The sequence below is a fragment of the Vulpes vulpes genome, chromosome 3 (genome assembly GCF_048418805.1).
Source record: "Vulpes vulpes isolate BD-2025 chromosome 3, VulVul3, whole genome shotgun sequence".
NCBI lineage: Eukaryota > Metazoa > Chordata > Mammalia > Carnivora > Canidae > Vulpes > Vulpes vulpes.
In genome coordinates, this window is record NC_132782.1 from 19,446,228 (window position 1) to 19,458,271 (window position 12,044).

At 43.4% G+C, this 12,044-nt stretch overlaps 1 protein-coding gene and 1 long non-coding RNA gene across 4 annotated transcripts in view; one reads left to right on the forward strand and one right to left on the reverse strand.

The window, feature by feature from the left end:
• The window catches only part of WIPF1 (WAS/WASL interacting protein family member 1), a 122,074-nt gene that overhangs the window by 35,617 nt on the left and 74,413 nt on the right, over nucleotides 1-12,044 (reverse strand). Inside the window, exon 1 of one of the 3 annotated variants that reach the window (XM_025994007.2) lies at nucleotides 9,398-9,651. The exons of the other annotated variants lie outside the window; for them this stretch is intronic. The gene's annotated coding sequence lies outside the window, so the exon portion shown is untranslated. Of the gene's footprint in view, nucleotides 1-9,397; nucleotides 9,652-12,044 lie in introns of those variants that run through there. 3 annotated transcript variants of the gene reach the window in all.
• Nucleotides 3,140-10,793, forward strand: LOC112916392 (uncharacterized). Its single transcript, XR_003234292.2, has 3 exons — nucleotides 3,140-3,216; nucleotides 5,749-5,832; nucleotides 9,754-10,793. It is a non-coding gene; the product is annotated as an uncharacterized lncRNA (long non-coding RNA).

Genomic DNA, 12,044 nt, shown 5'->3' on the forward strand with positions numbered 1-12,044 from the left:
CTGACTTAGATGACAGCAAGTTTTCTGGAGGCTCTTCCCTGTCACCACGTGAAGCTGACTCGCTTCTCTGCTCCTCTTCCCAAGCCTCTTCACTGGAGGACAGCAGCCACCTGTTAACGTTGAGCCTTAAAGGGACATAAAGTCTCCAGGGAAAACCTGCAGTTGGCTCAAACTCAGGTTCAATATTTAGGGCACCTGAGCTCAGAAGAGGCTACATTTAGATGCAGATAGGCTGAGTGGTATCTCGAACTTCCCCAAACCTAAAACGAAGCGCCAATTAGAACTTTTCTCGGGCCAGCTGGCTACCATCGAAACCGGATTCCAAACTTCCCTCTCCTGGCCCAGCCCCTATATATTTTACTAAGAAACAACAAACCTGACCCTATTATTTGGCAAGATCAGGATGACACAGACCTGGGGCCTTCAAGGAAAGCTTAATAAAGCCCTTGGATATCCTAATTACCATGTTCCTTTTTCCCATTCTTGTGACAGGGGAGAGAGAGACTGGGATGGTATGGAAACTGTCACCGAGCCACAGGGCATCATTACAGCCAACTGGACCCTGAGGCACAGGGCTATCCCCCTGGTCTCACAGCCATTCCCACCACTGCCTTTCTGGTTGAGGCCACCGAAGAAACAATCGTGGGGCCCCCTCTGACCATCTCTGTGTCCCATGCAGTAGAGGCCCTCCTGAATTCTCACCACACTCAACACCTCTCATCCAGTGGCTTGGCCTCCTGTGAAATCCCCCACTAACTGTTTATCATGCAACCCTCTGTCGCTGCAATATCCTTAACCAAACCATTTTTCTCTCCGCCTCCACTGATGAAGCCTCTCGCAACTGCTTGATGCTGACGCAGGACCTTTTGATTCTCTGGATAATTTACAGAAAACTTCGCAAATCGATGCACATCTTTCCTGGTTTACTGATGGGTCTTACTCAAAGGATGAAAATGGTTAATATTCTGGGCCCACTACTACAACTCTTTTTAAAAGAGTTCCTTTCCCTTCATTTAGTCCAACAGGCTGAATTATAGGCTCCTACTTGGTCTTGACGCTTGGCCGATGGCAAAAACCACAAACATCTACGCTGATAGTTGGTATGACTTGGGGGCAGCCCGGGATGGTAGGGAAACAGCCGGGTGCCCTGACCTCTAACGGGAAGAAAATTAAAAATGGCTCTTATGGGGGCACCTGGGTGGTTCAGTTAGTTAAGCATCTGCCTTCGGCTCAGGTCATGATCTTAGGTCCTGGGATCGAGCCCTGCACCAGGCTCTCTGCTCAGCAGGGGGCTTGCTTCTCCCTCCCCCTCTGCCTGCTGCTTCCCCTGCTTGCGCGCTCTCTCAAATAAATAAATAAAATATTTACAAAAGATTAAGGTTAGATTAAGATTCAAGGAGATCCAAAATTTATTGGATGTCCAATAAATGTCCAAAATTTATTCGATGGCCATTCTTTTGCCAGCTGCTCTAGCTTAGTCTTAAAAGTCCCCGGGCGTGCTTCACTTGACTCCCTGGAGACCAAAGAAAACCCGCTTGCTGATGTTTCTGTTAAAAGTGCTGCTCTTAAAGGAACCCAATAACCAAACCTCTGGCGTGATCCAAAACGATGTTCTTCCGAAAGAAAATCTCTAAAAATTGACAAGAGATGCCCAACAATTGGCCCCAGAGAGGAAAAGACGATATTGGAAATCTAATAATTGTTGATCCAATAAAAAAGAGGGAACTCTGGTTTGAACGAAATAACAATGCAGTCCTGCCAAAGACTCTAAAATTCCCATTACTAACCGCCATACATGCATGAAATGCTTTTAGCACTGGTCTACTAATAAAATGAGAGCCTGTATGAAACAATACTGGTGGGGAAATATTAATAAGGCTGCAGAAAGTGCCCACCTTGCTTATCCTACCTGTCTAAAATATGATCTTGGGAAACACGTCCACACTGCTCCCAGGCATTTTAAATTGCCCCATGGACCATTAGAGTTTGGGCAAGGAGGTTTTATTCGGTTCCTCCCATCTCATGGATAAAAATATGTTTTAGTCATGGTTTGTATGTTTTCTCACTGGACTGGAAGCTTTCCCCTGTAGACAGGCTACGGCCTCTTTTGTGGCTAAAATCCTATTAGAAAAGATTATTCCTGCCTGGGGAGCCCCTATAGAGTTTCACAGTGATCCAGAACTCACTCACCGATCAAGTGCCTCCAAAGGGCTGTGCTGCGTGGCCCGGTGCTACGGCACTTGCACGGTGCTCATCACCTTCAATCCTCAGGCTAGCCCGATGCGCTAACAGCATTATTGACTCCACTGCTGGGGCACCTGGCTGGCTCAGGAAGCTTCTGACTCTTGATTTCAGCTCGGGTCATGATCTCAGGGTTGTGAGACGGAGTGCCCCGGGTGGCTCTATGCTCAGTGGGGAGTCCACTTGAGATTCTCTCCCACTCCCTCTGCCCTTCCCCTTTCTCTCTCTCTCAAAATAAATAAATCTTAAAAAAAAAAAAAAAAGACTCAATTGGCAAAAACTGCAGAGACTTTTCAAATAACCCGGCTAAAAAGCATTGCCATTGGTTCTTCTAGACCTCAGGTCCAGCCCTTTGGAACTCAAACTCTCACAGGGCGCCTGATGCATCTGGCTCCCACCTCTTTTGACAGCTGATGAAAGCAGATACAGTCCACTATTGTAAAAGCCTAGTTGCTTCTGCTGAAAAGGACCATGTTTTCATAGAACAATATTTTCACACCTCCCAAGGAGATGAAGACCTTAACTATCACACCTTGCAACCCAGAGATTTTGTCTATCGAAAAGACACCTCCAGAAGGTGTTTTCACGCTCATTAGAAAGGCCCCTCTAGGTACTCTGAGCCAACCCTTATGCCACCAAACCTCCGGGAACAGACTTGTAGATTCACATGTCACATCCAAAGAAGACACCAAACCCTGACTGGTCCTAAACACCTATTGGTGGCCTGAAAATAAAGATTTTGGGGCATGGGAGCAGGTGACATCTAACAGAGACAGCTTCCCCAAGATGGCTGGACCAGGCCTATATATCCTTTTCTCATTGTTACTTCTTATTCTGTTTTCTTCCTTTCCTTCTTGGACAGATAATCCTCTTATCCACATTTTCCAATCTATTACAGATGGAGGAAACCCCTCTGATTGTTGTCACCAGACACCTTGATCTGTCCAGGACAACAGTGACCCCTTTGCCTATCCTGTAAGTAATTTCGCTGGAATCCCAAATGCTACTGCATGCCCAAAGTGTTCCTCAGGTCCCTTTCACAAGGCGAGAATACTATAACCACACCCTTGTTCATTGCCTCAATTTAACCCAACCTTTGGTTGGAGAAATAAGCTCTCTTACGCATATATAAAAGACGCTGTGGACAGCCAGTGTACGTTAGACCATTTGAAAGCTGGCTGCCATATCCACGTTTAGGAAGACTTCCCATAAGTGATAATAGCTGAATGATGCTAACACCTCCCCACACTGACAAGTGAGTCCATAAATGGTCATACTTATGAGGGAGCTCTATGTGCAGCTCTTGGCCGCTCTTCTCTACATGGAGGCTTTGGTAATGGCCTCTAGCTTGGGCAGCTCACTGTCCCGACAGCTGGAGGATGCCGTACTCACCGCTCTATTTTCTCCTCATAACAAAACAGCAGCTTACCAACGGTCCACCTCACTATACCTTCATGGCTGTATTAAATGAGAACCTCTAATGAGGTGCATGTGACTCGGGCTTGCCTCCATAGAGAGCTTTCACCCTTCAGTGGAGTAAGTCCTAACGAACCCGTGATTAGATACCTCTCCCTAACATTAGGAGAGCTGGCTGATTCCATAGCCAAAGCAGGAGCACCCCAACAATGATCACATAACTCACCGGCTAAAGTACTTCTGGATAATCCCATAGCCCTCGATTACCTACTAGCTGAGCAAGGAGGCATCTGTGGGATAGCAAATACAGAGATAGACTCCTTTAGCGAAGTTAAAACCCAGGGGCACAGAATTAGGAAACAAGGCTACAACAAGTCTCATCTAATTCTCCGTGTTCGTTTGATTGGTTCAGGCGGCTATCTTCAGGCCCAGGATCAGGGTTTCAGAACCACCATATAATTTGGAATTGTCATGTTGCCTTTAATTATGCGATGTATCATTATTTTAAAGTTTTGTACCCGTTGCCTGTCAAAACTTTGTAGAAACGATACCCAATAAGGTGACGCTAAGATGTTCTCCAATATGTACCACCTTGACAATATACAGACTTTTAGATTGGAGATACCTGTGGGTTCTCCCTCTCAACCTTCCTTGTTACTCAAATGTGGCCTTAAATGGTTTCCAACTGCTCCGTGCTTACCCTCTGGACAGGACGCCCAGTAAAGGTCCTTCCTGGTAGGGAGGAATAAGGATGAGTCAACTCTTGTGATCAGTGATACTTTTAAGGAAAATTCTTGATCAGAAGGGGGGAAATGTGGAATTAGACAATGGAAACCTCATTTAAAATGAAGTCAGGAGGCCAGAAAAGGGGGCTGTCAGACCCTAACTTGTCCTCAATTGTAGACCCCAACAGGAAGAAGCGTACCTTACTATCCCAGCAGGAGGAACGAAGATTTTCTCTTGCTCAGCAACAGCCCCGCCAATGAGAAACCACCACAATTCAGGTGACGAGAAACTGTCACCACCTGAACTCATTTTCATCCAATGGGCTCTCATCCAAAGCAGTCCCTCCCCTAACTTCCTCCTTTTTCTCTTAAAGTAACCTTTCTTTCCTTTGAGCTCTGGGTTTGCCTGTGATTTTGCCACAGCCTGCGTACCCTGAATTTCAACTCTTCCATTCCCAGGTAAACCCAATTTGCTGGTAAAATAACTGCTGTTTTATTTCCAAGACCGATAACACAAAGATGAAACTAAAACATGACAGTTGTATTTACCCACTAAAAGAAGCATTCGATAATTAAGTTTTAGGTGAAAAGGGGATGGGCTTAATAGTAATAGAGGTAAGAGATATTCTTGACATTTTCAGGAATAGCCTTCCAGATTATAAACACATACACATACCCCTACCCCTCTCTCTTTATGTATAGACACATACATTTGTCTGAACAATAAATATTAACAGAAGGAAATTTATCTCTCTATATAACTCACCAGTGTTTTAAAAAGAAAAGGCTCTTAAATTCCTACTGAGTTCTTACAACTGTATTACAAAATTTAAAATTTATTAAAAATTTATTTTTTAAATAAATAAATAAATTATTGCAGAAGCATTCACTATAAAGGCAATGAATCCACTCCAAGTTACGCCGTAAAAAAATAAAATAATTTGGCAAACTCAAATTGCTCCTAAAATCCTGAATTTTAAAAAGCCCATAGTTTGGGGATCATAATTCTTACGGATTCTCTTCTTTAGAGACTCCTGTACGATGCAGACTTAGTTGGATGTGTTTAAGATCAGAAAACCATTAGAACTAATTAAGATGAAGTTGGCTTTGTTCTTCAACTTCCTGTAAAAATGCTCAACAGGAAAATTGATGCTCACAGCAAACCACAGCCATCCTGTTTCTTCAGTACAATCTTTTCGCAGCTGCACTTGCCTGTAGTTTCTATTTTATGATACAAGTCACAGTGCAACAGCTCTGTGCCCCGCCCCTGCCCCCACCACCCCGGCCTGTCATTTGGCCACTTCAGAAACTTTTAATATCTTTGCATGAAGTTTGCTTCTATTATTTTTACTCTTCCCCTCCTCAGGCCGAGGCTCAGAGGGCTGCAAGCAATGAGGCAATCAGCTCTGAGAAAAAACAAAAGACTGCTCACCCCAAGAGGAAGCAAAAGGTAGAGAAAAGAAAGAAGCTCTCCTTTGTAAGCAAAGCAGCAGCCTCACCCAGCCAGTTGTCACTTATTCTCAATCCGAGCTGGAGCACACCCTTTCTGTACATGGAACCCCTCATGTCTCAAAATGTATTTGCTCTTTTCTTGATCATCATTTAAGACAATAACTGACGTGAATTCTGCTCGTAGGTTGTCTTCTCAACGGTAATGGTTTGTGTCTTGCTGTATTTACAGCGTCCTTGGCTATTTCAGAAATACTTCTTTTAGAGTTCTTTGAGATAAACAGTTGGTTAATTTGGGGGGGGGGCAGGAAATGCATTTTTTAGAGAAGACATTTTGAAACATCCACAATGTCATTGCGATTAGTTGCACACAAATACACAATTTTACTGTAACTGTTGGGAAAATCAAGGTTGTGAAGTAAAATGATTTTTTAAAATCCGCTGCCATAACATGTTCAATTTAAAAGTTAATGCAAATTTATAGGGGTGCCTGGGTGACTCGGCTGAGTGTCTGACGCTTGATTTTTTGGCTTAGGCCCTGATCTCAAGATCCTGAGATCCTGAGATTGTGAGATAGAGCCCAGAGTTGGGCTCTGCGGACAGCGGGGGTGGGGGATGGGGGGGGTGTCTGCTGGAGATTCCCTCCCTCTCCTTGTGCTCTTCCCCCTTCATAAGCGCATGTGCACTCTCCCTCTCTCGCTAAAATGAATAAACAAAATCTTAAAAAAAAGTTAATGCAAATTTATACATATCCAAATCCTTTTAAAAGTGAGAAAATGAAGGTAAGTGGAATGCCCCACCTACCTGTCCTTGCTTAGCTGTGGCAAAAGGAAAGCAACCCATTTCTCCCTTATCCACAGGACTAAAAAGTATGGCATTTCCTCCCACTACTTCTCATCTCTTCTAAGTATTCTCTTGAAGGGGATCAACTCTTAAAGCTAGACCTTTCCTAAATCCTCAGCACCACATTTCATTTTACCAGAGGATTAAGATCTACCCCTGTGCCCTCACTCCCAGCATACATGTCAGTATACTTTATTCCTTTTATCATTGAAAGTATAATCTTGTAATGATAAGCAAAAGTGTCACCCAATCTATTTCTGAAAAGGCCAAAAGACTTAGGAAGGAAAATGTCCTCCTCAAGGTAATTTGGTTTAAAGATACATACTTAATGGTGCTGTGACATTTAAAACAAAGCATTTGTAATTCCAGGTTCTTAGGACTGAAAAAGGACATCAAGTTGCCTCTACACTGAATTTATGAAAGAAGCTCTTGAAATGATAGAAGACTTCTTTATAGTTGTTAAGTGGCCTTGGGCAAATTACATAACCTAAATCCAGTTCCCACAATAAAATGAGGATAACGGTGCCCATTCAATAGGGTTATTCAAGAGTTAAATGAGGCAAATGATTAAAAAGTATTAGGCATTTTTAAAAAATTAAATAAGTAAAAAGAGCCTAACATGTAGCAAGTCCTCAATAAACGTTATTGTCTTTCCCCTCTATTTAATCAAGAGAAAGAAACCATAAGTTGATTTAAACCTTGGCCCATGTGCACACACCCATGCAAACCTCCGTATTACAAATGAATGATGAAGAGAGATGTGTATAAAGTGCATTTTAAATTTCTTAGGAAAAGCATATTAAGACATTCCTTATTCTAGTATTTTTTTCAGTTTTAGTTTTCAGGAGTGAGGGATGCAAAATACAGACAGAAGTATTTATGATATTTGAAGAGAAATGCTCTTATCAACAAGACATAAATGTATGGCAACTTGGATAAACAAAAGTGAGTCCAACCTGAAAGCAGAAATATTCCACAATTTAAGCAGCCACGTTCATGAAATGTGAATCAGACTTCATACAATTTAGGAGGTCCAGAAATTAGGGAGCTCACTTCCTCTTACATTTTAGCATGGGTGGGGCAACTTCTAGCCCATGGGCCAGATCTAGAATCTAACTTAATCAATGAATAGGGTGAAATTGCTGCTGGACCCCAAAGAGTAATTTTTATCACAGGGAGTTCTCTGAATATTGCAGTTTATCCAGCATCTGTTTAATCCCCGAAGGTGTAAATATTAGAGTAATCAAGAGCTGTAAACAATTAGCTCGTGTCTGAACTTTTCAAAGGACAGTGAAAACCTGACTGTGATTCTAGATGAATCATTTAAACTTTAGACTATAAAGGTTAAGAGTTTTGGCTAGGTGAAGTTACAGTTCAAAAGCAACACAACTTTATGAAGTTAATGGGTAATACTTAAGAGCCACAACGCCACTGACGAGGAAGGACATGGCTTCCACATGGACTGACCCCCCGCCTTTCCCAGCCTCTCCCCTTCCTCTCTCACTATCCTGTCTTATTCCTTCTCTTGCCTTTTCACTCATCTGTCTTCCTCTCTACCACACTGTTCTACTTTTCTTAATCAGAATCTTCCTGAAGTCTTTTCTCCATTTCTACCACTTCTCCATTTTCTACTGTATGTACTACTTATACCACTGAATTATTTAAAAGAACTTGTACTCATTGGCTAAAGAGTTGCATGTGCCCTCTTAATATTTTAGAGCTGTATTTTACATTTCTCCATGGGGAAAAAGGAATAGGTCAAGTCACTTCTTCACATGTGCTCCAGAGTCAAAAAGAAAAAAAAAATTTTGACACAAAAACTTTCTTTAATCCTAATCCATAGGTCTCTGGGTACACTGCTTGAAAATTTTACATTATAATATTTTATGACAAAATGTTAACCCCATCAACTGTAAAGTTATAATGAATGCTACAGGATTTGATTAGCAGTAGGCGCTATGCATGGCATTGTTAGCGAGTTGAACAGAAAGATCTTCTTCCTAAAATATTCTGCTTAGAAATGGTTTAATTTGGGGTCTGAACTTAAGTGACATATCTGTAGCAAGAGAATGACAACAGCTTAGTTCCCTGGTACTTTCCTTTGAAGTTGCCAATGACTCCCTTTACTCTAAAAGTACTTACTACCGCTCACCAAAGCGGCAGTTCAAAAGCAGTGTGTGGACAATTGTACCACACACTGGAAGGTTATACTTACAGATATAAACCCCCATTTTATTCTATTTTTTAAAAAATTTTAAAAAAGATTTTATTTATTCACGAGAGAGACAGAGAGAGGCAGAAGCACAGGCAGAGGGAGAAGCAGGCTCCACGCAGGGAGCCCGACGTGGGACTCGATCCCGGGTCTCCAGGATCAGGCCCTGAGCCAAAGGCAGATGCTCAACTGCTGAGCCACCCAGGCGTCCCTAAACCCTCATTTGAAATGGGGGAGGGGAGAAAAGAAATTCCTGTGGATACAAACTTGTCCAGTGGTTAGGAAAAATTCTACTGAAAATCTGGCTTACTTTTTGGCACAAAACCCAAGTTATGAATTACCCACAGTCACCACACTGTTGAAACTAGCATTCTCTACAACAGGAACAGATTACATGGTCTTCTACCAAAAAATCAAACCATCTCAACATAGTATGGCCATTAAAAGCCATTTAGCTCTTCCCTCTGGCTGATAAAGGAAATACATTTAGCTCGAACGTAATTTTTCTTACCGTTAAAGGATACTGTAGGAAGGCATGATCGGGGACACAGGTAGACAGACAAGCAAGATGTGAGCCCAGAGAGAAAACCGTCCCTTAAAAAGGCATCATCTTCCAACCCAAGTGAGGGGTCTTTTTTGGACAGCCATTTTGGACAAGCTCTGGCCTCTCGTTAAATGTGACATACTGAGTCAGAGGCAGACGTCTTTCTGTGGTTATTCGCTTCCTGTCTGATTAATTTGTTGTTTGTTCCTTCCTCCTTTGCTGCAGTAAAAAGAAACTAGATTGGCTTTACTTAAGAAGCCAGCAAGGGAAAAAAAAAAAAAGAGCCTAAATTTAAAAAATTAAATGTTTCTCTTTTCCACAAGGTGTTACATATGCGTCCGGCACAGTGACAAGAGGAGACCAGGATGGCCCTCCAGTTGGCAGGTCAACGTTATTCTAGATACCTGCACACAAATAATTGTTCAGAGAGCCTGAGATTCCTTCAGGAAAATGCCACTTGAAAGTATCACTCTCAATATTGTCTATACCATTCAGTGTTAAGGAAAAGAGTCGCCCAAGCACTAGAAGCTCTCAGCTACACCAATAATTAGGGTAGTGATTCTTCCTCCTGCACAGAGCATTCAAGTGTGTGGAGAGAAAGTCGCAGATGCAGGTGAAGAGAGCGGGTCAGGTGTATGAAGGCAAATGAGGTTTGAAATGTGGTTTGGGTGCCCAAGTCAGGAATAATGCACAGCTCACATCGTATGAAGATCCAGAGCTTTCTGTGCCACGATGTTTTGTTTCTGCCCTCCACACTTAACAGGAAAACAATGACTCTCCCAGAAGATGTTTGACACAAGCACAGAAATAATGAGTGCCGGAGGAGGAAAGGCAGATTTCTCATTATTAAAGAACTCTAATAAATGGGTAGGCGACAGACTACATGCAGAAAACCTTGAGTTACGTACAAATATCCTGAAAATGCTCATAATTTTTCTCTTGAGCCATCTGAAAGGTTCAGACTTACCATCTGCAGCACACAGCATGTAACTGAGAGGAAAAACTTCGAGAACAAAAAAGTATCGTTGAAAGAATGAAAACGAAGGCACATTTCGGAAACTACCTTCATTGTAAAATTAGAAACTTTGGGTCCTGATTCTGCTGGGTTCGGAAGGAAAAGCACGAGAAGCCCACCAGTTGCCTACTATTCACAACCCTGTAAAATGACAGGGATCCCTGGGTGGCGCAGCGGTTCGGCGCCTGCCTTTGGCCCAGGGCGCGATCCTGGAGACCCGGGATCGAATCCCACATCCGGCTCCCGGTGCATGGAGCCTGCTTCTCCCTCTGCCTATGTCTCTGCCTCTCTCTCTCTCTCTCTCTGTGACTATCATAAATAAATAATAAAAAAAAAATTAAAAAAAAATGACAGGACTGGGGAGACCGGTGGTTCTCAATTCCAGAGGTGGCTGGAAATGCGTGGACTCATTTGTGGTTGGGGGTAGGGAGCGGTGGGCTGGGATGGGGGGTGCTGCAGGGTCCAGGAGTGAAGCCAGGAACGTGGAATTTCCTGTGATGCGTTGGATAGCCTCACCCAAAATACCGACAGCACGCCTACTGCGGGAGAGTTAAGGTCCAAGGCTCATTCAGGCTCTAAATTCTTTGAGATATGAATCAAGCTGCACGAGTAGAGTTTTATGATGCAGGGCCTTGGCAAAATTCCTGGATGCAGAGCACCGAGGGATTAGGAATGGATGGAGAGTCCTCCACTTTGCTTGGAGCCATGTGACGTGCAGGTGTGGGGCACGAGACAGAAGCGGAGGCCTGCTGTTAGCATCTCCTTCCCCCTCCACTAGCCTCGGGAAAATAGAAAACCTGGTCAACTACCAAGTGAATGCCCGAGTGAGCCTTTGGAGAAGTCTAACTATGGTCAGGTCTAAAAAGGGAACATGGGCAATACGATGATTTCTCTAAGTATTTTCTGAGTTATTTTGAAGGTCTCTGAGTACGGCTGCAAACACACGCACGCACACAAATACACCCTCACCGTACAGTACGCGTGCAGTACCCGTCCATTCCCGACCATCAGGGATGGCTCAATCAGGAGGAGAATTGCTTAGAAGGCTGTAGCCCCCAAGACATACAAGGGGGTAGTTTGTCAAGAGTTTGGGTCTATTTTCACCTTTATTGAAGACATATAAATACAGCTTACTTTGGACACATATATGAGGTGTCTACTCGCCACCACTGGACGTAAATCAGATAATGTTCCTCCCCTGCTTAAAATCCCCAGTGGTGGGATGCCTGGGTGGCTCAGCGGTTTAGCGCCTGCCTTCAGCCCAGGGCCTGATCCTGGAGACCTGGGATCAAGTCCCACATCAGGCTCCCTGCATGGAGCCTGCTTCTCCCTCGGCTTGGGTCTCTGCCTCTCTCTCTCTGTGTGTGTTTCTCATGAATAAGTAAGTAAAATATTAAAAAAAAAATCCCCAGTGGTTTCTCATTCCACTTAAAAGGTCCAAACTGTGCCAGGAGCCCACAAGAACCCACAACGTCTGGCTCCGCCCTAGCCCTCTGACCTCATCTCAAGTAACACCCCTTCTTGGTAATTTACCTTCCAACCCTTTCTGTTCCTTAAATGCATCCAGCCCATTTGCATCTCGGGGCCTTACACTTGTAA